The 9,448-nt window shown below is 34.2% G+C and overlaps 1 pseudogene; it reads right to left on the reverse strand.

Moving 5' to 3' along the window:
• Window positions 1-3,257: 3,257 nt before the first annotated feature.
• Window positions 3,258-3,765, reverse strand: LOC149553494 (dirigent protein 2-like; annotated as a pseudogene).
• Between the last annotated feature and the right edge of the window lie 5,683 nt (window positions 3,766-9,448).

Below are 9,448 nucleotides of genomic sequence, written 5' to 3' on the forward strand. Positions count from 1 at the left end.
ATTGAGTACATGAAACTTTAACTGCATAAATAGGAAGAAGAGTTCTAAGTACCTTACTGACCATTGTCACATCATCTATTTTCCCTCCTGAGGTTGTAATTGCACTCATGCTTGCTTTGATTCTTTCACTATAATGTGTAATATTTTCATCTTCTCTCATCTTCATTTGATCAAATAGACCTCTTAGACTTTCTGCCTTATCTCTCCTCACATTGTCATCTCTTCCATACATAAATTTAAACTTGATCCACATTTCATGAGTAGTAGGATAGTCTTTGAGTTCATCAAATTTAGCATAATTGATAGTAGAAGAAATGCCAACCGTCATTATGTTGTGATTCTTCTTTTCCACAATTCAGTCCATGGTCAAAGGTCCGACAGGTGCCATACATTTTTTCTCTAGATATTTTAACCTTGTGTCTCCAATGGTTGCCAAATGTAGCTGCATGAGTTCCTTTCATGCTTGGAAGTTATCTATGTTCAACTTAGGAATTTTCCTTCTATATGAAATCTTGATGATTAGCTTAGGTCCTTGAAAGCTTACCTACAAGCAATAAGAGCTTTGATACAATTTTTTGGAAATGGAAAGGGGTAACTGAGAGGGAAGGGGTGAATTAGTTACTACAAAAACAAATCTAAATCCCTTGTAAGATATCAATGTAATTTGAAACCAAATCATGTTGTAACTTGGTTAACACTGAATATTCTATTGTAACTCGATTAACATCGAATAGGCCACTGTCACTCAGATAGCATATAAATAATTAGATCTTAAGATAGTAATGTGATTATCCTTTATTAATTTAGTTTCAAAAAAATAAACAAATGACATGAACACAAGAGACACCAAGATTTAACGTGGAAACCAAGTTTGAGAAAACTACCAATTGCAACTAGTTATTGTTTTTCACTATTCTAAAGTGAGCCCTATTAAGAGCCAACCCTGTTAGGAACAAAGAAAGGAAAACAACTTAAAATTGAAAGAACATAAAAAGAATTGGACAAGAATATTTGAGGTAAAAACAAAGGAAAAAGAACTTATAATAAATGTGTGAATATTGAATATAGGGGGTGGGACCGGGAGCTAATTTCTTAACATGGTAAATCCATCAAATTCCTTCATGAGACAAAATGCATTCCATCACTTAAATCAAGATAAGTTATTTCTTTTGAGATTTGATTCTATTAAATATTTTATTTCATTATAAAATTATAATTTTAAAGTATTTTTCTCTTAATTGAAGATGGAATTATTATATTCCAACTTTAAAAAATTTAAGTAGATTGTAAGCAAAGACATTATAGTGATATCATTTCTAATTTATTTATTTTTTGGATTTTAAGATGACCTTTTGGGATTCCTTATTTAATATATTTAGATTTTCATTGTAGGGTCAAATTATTTTGGGATCAGGAGATCTCAAGTGGATATGATACTAAAAATTAGCATGAAAAGCTATAATTGCAAACTTGAGGAACTAAAGAATTTTTGAATTATAAAGAAAGGTCTCAGAAGTGGACATTAAAATATTTGTGCTTAAGTTCATGATGGATAGGGAGTGTGCATAGGGGGAGGATTAAATCAGTTGCGTTGGGACGATTTTAAGATTTGAGGGAGCCTCAAGCTGAGTGTGTCTAAACTCAAAGTAGCAGTAAATCTTCCATCCATGTCAAAAATTAAGTATGTTCCTAGTGGGTAGGGAGTGTGCACAGGGGGAGGATTAAATTAGTCGCGTTGGGGCATAAGAATCCCAATATGGATTTTAAGATCTAAGGGAGCCTCAAGCTGCATGCCCAAACTCATAGCAGCAGTAAATCTTCCATCCACATCAAAAATTAAGTATGTTCCTAGTGGGTAGGGAGTGTGCATAGGGGGAGGAGTAAAGCGGTCACATTGGAGCACAAGAATCCCAATACAGATTAAAAATCTGAGAGAGCCCAAATCTGAGTGTGTCCAAACTCAGAGCCATAGTAAATCTTCCATCCACTATGGAATGATACACCCTATTATAGTACTAGCTACAAAAAAATGTGCATTTCTAATCTAACTTTTGATTTTAAGATAGGGGAAAGGAGCATGACATTCATGATCAAGGTGGTAAAACATTTCCTTACTTTTTCACATTTTAACATGTATACTATGTGTCTACTTCGTGTCTTCATGCATCAATGTGTTTTCTTTGTGTCTTCTTTGTGTCTTCATGTATTCATGTGTCTACATCGTGTTTGCATCACATCTTCATGCATTAATGTGTCTACTTTGTGTCTTTATACATATGTTCTTGTAAATGCTATTATATATTAACATATTTACTTTTCAAGTATATAACACATGTGCAAGAAAGAGAATGAATCTAGACTATGAATTAATGACGATCAAATCAATTGCTTGAGGAAAAGCAAATTCGAGAGGGAAGGACTGTGATATCCCCATTTTGATATATAATAATAAATAAGTATTATATATTATTAAAAAGATTAATAATGTAGATAAATTGAAAAATATAAATTATATATACACCATAAATATTATCATATAACTATACGTGTATATATATATATATATATTGTATTAAAATACTATATTATTGAATATAAATAATTAATATACATACACATAAATCAACTATTGACAAATATATCTTAATTACTTATTAATAGTATTATTAATTACAAAGAATATGATTTATATAATTTATAAGCATATTTAATATAATAATATATAATATAGTTATCTTTTTAATATATTTAATTTTTAATAATGCTGAAAGGACATGTCACTTGGAGATACATATATATAGGATATAGAAGGCATTGAAATGGATATGAAGAAGAAAAAAATAAAATATAGACACAATTAGAGTTAAAAATCTAATGGTCTTAACAACAACATATTGATGTGGCATCATATTTGACCATTGACTCGATAGACACTCCTATAAATTTTAAGAATGATTTAAAATCTCTACTTAGACTTTAAGAACTATAAACTAAGTTTTCTACCCCTAACAACTAGTTACAGGAACCAAATTTGCAAAATACATTATCAACACATGAACCATAGAACTATAAATATAAATTAAGGGTTTTAAGGTGCTAAAAACTAATGCCAAAGTTGCATGACATCTCCGTTCCAATATTACAAATGGATTATGTAGACAATCTGAAATATGGAAAACAAGACCGATTGTCTCCCATTTGATTTATTTTCTTTAATTTCCTTACATCATGGCAAATGGATGTAGTAGGGAAGGAAATTAATCTAGCCGGAAGAAAGTGTTAAATTTGAGAATGCCATCCATTCCAACGGCGGAATGAAGAGTAACATTGGCATACCCACTAGCATATCTCCCGTTCCTCCCACCACAAAACCTCACATCTGTTGGTCCTCGTGAAGAGATTCATTCCTTGGATTTCAAGTGTACTCGAATCATATTTCTTGTTCTCAAACACAACGAAGAACACCATGTGAACTGCGAATCCCTTCACATCTACAAACTCATAGATTCCTTTGGCCCTTGCAACAATGGTGGAAGAGGGATCAACCTCTTGAGTCAGAAGATCATCTATAACCAATGCAGTATGCATTTTAATGAGCTTTGAGGATGTCCCATTTACTCCTCTAACTACTATGGTTGTTGCATTGCGTTTGCTCACTATGTCATGCATGTAAAACACAATATGATTCTCTTTTGAATGATACCCCCATGAAGAAGACATTATTGTAACATAGAAAACTATAAAGAATAACATTTTGGAAGCCATTAGAAATCTTAAAACCTGAAAAGGATAAAGATGTTCATCTTGTTATGATAGAGCGGTCACTACTTATAGTCATCCAATGGAAACCTAATACATAATTGGGTGTCTCCCGATAGATTCTTGTGAGAAATAAATCATAATTTTAAATTCACTTGGCACTAACAATTGTCGAGTGGTAGTTCTCTTGGCACCTTAGGGAGTCGAGTGGCAATTTGCTCAACATGTTAAGATGCCGAGTGACAGGTAGTAGGTGTCCAGTTAGCTCGACACATGAAGAAGTCAAGTAAGCTCGACACACAAAGGGAAATGGTTGGCAACAATGGATGCCAAGTGAGCTTGGCTCAAATTGGAAAAATTATAACTTAGAGAAATTTCAACGTGAATGTTTCCACCATTAAAACTAGAAAGCCAAAGCTTGAAGCTTCTAAACAAACTTCTCAAATGTAATGAATAGAGGAAGAGCAATGGATTCAAGTATGACTACTTGCTTTCTATTCAACTTTGATTAAAAACATTACAAAATCTAGGAGCATTCAACTTCAACCAAAAAATCCTAAAATAACCCTAAATTGGTAAAACTTCAAATTTCAATAAACTTTGAATGTACAGCTCTAATGGCTGCATATAATGGTGCCTGAAGCAATCACTGCTTCAATAGGACAAAACCAACAATAGCAAACTTACAAAGTGAACAAGGGAAACACTTGCGAACTAGATCTATTGATCTCTTTCCTTTTTCTTTGCTCTGCTCTGCAAGTTCTATCTTCTCTACTCTATTGAACTAACTCTCTAAATGATTGAATGTAGAAAACATTCCTTTTATCATATTCCATTTTTCCTCTCAACGTTCAAATTTCAAAATCACCTACCAAAATAAATGCCTATCATCTATGGATGCCTGTGGGAAACAAACTAATAGGGTAGATGGGTGTGGGGCTCGAGTACAACCTGCAGGCTCTCAACATTCAATTTCCATCACTCCCCCTTTGTCTTCAGACCCACAAACAAGGACCAGTGCTGATCCAAATCAACTATACCAAGACACTCTCTTAGGTGTACAAAACTTCCAATATCTAATGACTTTGTGAAAATATCTGACAACTACTGCTTAGACTTACAAAAATTCATCTTGATATCCTCATTCTTCAACAACTCTTTGATGAAGTGATATCTGATCTCAATATGTTTGCTTCTCCCATAGAAGACTGGATTCTTGAACAATGCAATTGATGAAATGTTGTCACAATAAATTGTGGTTCTATCCTCTTGCCTTTCATTCAAATCTATCAAGATCCTCCTTAGCCAAATTACTTGACATGTTTTTTCATTTGCTACTATAGATTGAGCAACAATAGGTTGCTTCTTGGATGCCCATGAAATTACACCCAATCCCATATGAAATACATATCCAAAAATGCTCTTCCTATCATCTATACTTCCAACCCAATCATTATTAGTATAATCCACCAACTTGAAACTATTTGATGCAGTATACAAAATTCCAAATCCCTTGGCACCATTCACATACCTTAGGATCCTCTTTCCCACTTGCCAATGGGAATCCTTTGGTGTTTTCATAAATTTGAAAATAAAACTTACTGCATGCATCAAGTCTGGACAAGTTGTTGTCAAGTTAATTAAACCTCCAACCATACTCTTATATAGTATTGGATCCACTCTCTTGCTAGAGTCTTCCTTGCTCAACTTCAGACCTACTGCTATTGGTGTGGGAGCTGGCTTACTGTTCTGCATTTTGAATCTCTCCAAAATCTATCCTACATATTTTTCTTGAGAGATGAAGATGCCATCATGCATTTGTTTTACTTCTATGCCTAGAAAGTGTAGACACCTAAATCCTTTAGAAAATAAAGTATTTTTATTTTCTAAGAAAAGTCCCTGATGACATCATCATTTATTAATTAATTAATTATTTAATTAATTTATTTATTTTTATGCCATTAAATCCCCTTGTCTTAATTAAAAATATTTAATTAAGGAATCCCTCTCAAAAATGTTTAAATCTTATTTAAACACTATTTTCCTTATTAATTATTTAATTAATAAATTGACCAAAAATCTAAAAATAAATATTTAATTTATTTTTTTTCCAAAACTTGGCCAATTTCTTTAAGACTACTAACCTCTTCCAAAATCTTCTAATCCTTCTTTAATATCGATTAAAGGTTAATCCCATCATTTTCTACCCTTAATCCCAACTCAAAATATTTAACTAAGGTTAAATATTAATCCTCGTGTTTATTAAAAATGTTTTAATAAATATTTCCTCAACCCAAACCCTTGAGATAAATAAACTTTATTTATCCTCAAAACCTTATGAAGTTCTAGACTCTTCTGGAAAGTCTTCATCCTCATCCTAAGCCTATCTCTAAACCTCCATTTTAGCCTAATCCACCCCATCCACCCATACTAACCAAGCTTAGCTACTAACTCACCCACCCTCATTGAATGCCATCCACTTGCATATCTATAACATCCCTAATTTAAATCCTAAATCACCTCTAATCCCACCCCTAACCTTGTCACATTCCCTAAGCAAGCTTAAGACTTTCCTAAGCCAAGCAAAGTCAACAATCTCAACTCCCTCCAAAATATCCCAACCACCCAACCATGAATTCTCTTACAAGGCCATAAAGACTCTTACAAGCCCATTCATTGCTCTTACAAGCTATTTATGAGGGTTTTTAAGGCCTTGAGCCTCCTTTGTTGACTCATCTTTGCCCTTTCTTCCATCCACTCACCCTATGACATGTGTCACTCCCTGATTGACTGTAAGGAAGCACAATCCATGTGCTCTCCTCTCATACAATCTAAGCCCTCCATAAAAATTTTCCTTTATTTCCATCTTAGCCCTCCATCCCTCAAGCCCCTTGCCTATAAATTGGATCCCCTCCCAAGCCATTACAACACAATCCTTTAAGCTAAAGTTATAATGCTAGTTTGAGAACAAGTTTTACATCTCCATCCATTATCCACATCCAAAATCCAAGAATCTCCATTGAAGCAAGTTTGAGTACCCATCTTAAGCATACATCCCTAAAACACAAGCTTTAATTAGACATATCAAAGCAACAAAGAGCTAATTGCTATTAGAAGAGTCAATTCATTTGGCTCACATTTCTAATTAGGGGTTCCTCTTTTGCCTATCTTATATGTTATATTAGTCTTGTTAGTTAAAGCTTTGTTTCTTTAAATAGATTAGTGTTTCTTGCTAGGATATTAGTATATACATTTTGGCATGCCCGGTGGGACCCCCGCTATGGGTCATTTCAATCCATGTTTTGTTGTTGTAAACTAACCATCTAACATTTTTTGTTGTTTGAGTGAGTTGTAGGGTGTTTTCCTTATTTTTGCAGGTTGAAGGGCTCACTTGGGAAGAAGACATACCCTCTAAAATTTGAAAATAATTAAAAAAATAATTTTTTTTTGGAAAAATCTACTCATTTCAATTCTATTCATGTAGTGTCGTCTCCGTAGATTGGCGTTTGTGCCTACAAACTCTTGTCTGCGCCTGATACTTTGTCGTCTCTGCAACCAAACTGACATCTCTACAGTTTAACATCTCTGCCTGGTCTCCTGTTGTCAATGCTGCCACCAAAACTATCATCTTTGCAATCTTATCTGTCGTCTCCGTAGTTCAGCGCCTTCGTTAGATACTCTATCGTCTCTGTCACTGCCTCTAATCTTTTGTCATCTCCACCACCGCCAAAGAGAACTATCAACTCCGCAGTTCAGCGTCTTTTCTTAGTTTCCTATTTTTTGCTCTACCAAACTGATTGTCGTCTCTGCATCTTTCTCTATCATCTTTGTAGAGTGGCATCTCCACAGTTTAGTGTCTCCACAGATTGGCATCTCCACAGTTCAGTGTCTCTGTAGTTTGACGTCTCCATTTGATGAATTGTCGTCTCCACCTGTTATTGTTGCATTTTTGTTTTAGCATCTCTATTCTTGCACTTTTTATTTTAAAAAAAAGAGTATAAATCAAATTTTAACTTTTGGTGGTTCCATAGAGTAGAGGTTTTTCTAAGCATTTTTACACCTAGAAAAAAGAACAAAAAAAGTTGATTTTATTTTTCTCATAGTTAAGCTTCAAATTTTTTAGATTTTTGGATTACTAATCAAATTGATTTTTGTATCTTTGTAGGTTGGAGCATCTATGAAACCACTAATCATGTTTATTGCAAATTCTCCTTACATGGTTTAATGGGCTTGAAAAATAAACTTGAATGTTTAAACACATTTTTCTTTGAATGAATATTGCTCAAACACAATCTTGAATGCCATGGATTAAAATCAAAGTTTTTCTTGGAATGCATGCTTAAAAAAAACAAACACAATCTTGAATGCAAAAGATCAGTTAACCATTGCAATACATCACACTTCATCTTTTGGGGCATAAAAAGAATCCACATTTTAGAAATTTTCTAAGTTACAAAAACTAATTAAAGATGCTTTGAGTGAGTTTGTAGTTGGACTCACCCTCTTTAATCACCAATAAATTTAACCATTGGTTTCAATCTCAGTGCCATCTATGGGGATGGGTCTACCTAAGAGGGTGCTAAGTGCTCCATGCAAATCAAACTCCACTCACTTGGGTTTTTAGTGATTTTTCTAAGTTAGAAAATCTTTTCAATGAGCATTGGTCTCGCTAACACTTCATTTGGGCATAAAAAATTGAACAAATCTTAACGTGGAGGGCCTCCACGCGTGCACTTGACAATCGAGTTTCACACATCTTTGTTTTGGGCTTAAAACAAAATCACACCAACTCTTGAATGCCTTAAAGAAAATTAATCGATACTTGATGTGGAGAGCCTCCGGGCACGCAGGTTTACTTTCTTGTTGACCCTAACTCTTCTTTTTGTTCACATTCTTTGATCAATTTTACTTTGTTGTCACATTTCAAAGTTGGAATTGAACATTTGCAGCCTAAACATGTGTGTTTGCAAGGTCTAGATCAGAAAACTTAAGCGTCAGTTGAAAAAGAATTCTATCTTTTAGCCCAAGATCATCCAAGTCTTCTCTCCCCTTGTCATCTTTTGAGGCCACCTTGGGTGTATAAGACTAGGATCCAAAATCTTGTTTAAGTTTTAGGAGGCCTACTTTTGGATTTCATCACCCCTTGGGACGACCTCAACTCCAGCATTCTGACGAAGTATAAAGATCATGAGGTGAATCTAAAAACACCTCTCTTCGAATAAAGATTTTGTCACTTGGGCTAAGTGTCAAGGAACTTTATACCCTTGAGAAGTGAAAGAGGAGAAGCGAGTTACCGCTCCTCTCGGCTGTGTGACATTGTTTTGGTTTCATCTATGGATTTGGGCCTCACATACCTTGGGTATATCGAGGACTCCTTTGCTAAACCAACTATCAGCCTTGTAGACAACCATCTAGGGTGTTAATGTGTTTGAAGTGATTGATCGAAACATTTGTAAAACATACACACTCCTTGGTGCAAGTATCACATTCTGAGAATCACAAACTTCTATTTGGTTGTTCCTACCTATTGCTTGATTTTTTATTTGTTGAATGAATGTTTGCCAAACTTGGTCAATCCTAGCTTAGGGCATACTTAGTGTAGTCACTGCCTATTTTAAAAGTTGAACAAGTCAAAGTAAAACAACCAAGATCTCTCAAAGTCAAGAAGATTTAGGAATTTATGTCAGAA

This window comes from Cupressus sempervirens, chromosome 6 (genome assembly GCF_028749045.1).
Source record: "Cupressus sempervirens isolate cs-2001-9-10 chromosome 6, ASM2874904v1, whole genome shotgun sequence".
In the NCBI taxonomy this organism is placed as follows: Eukaryota; Viridiplantae; Streptophyta; class Pinopsida; order Cupressales; family Cupressaceae; genus Cupressus; species Cupressus sempervirens.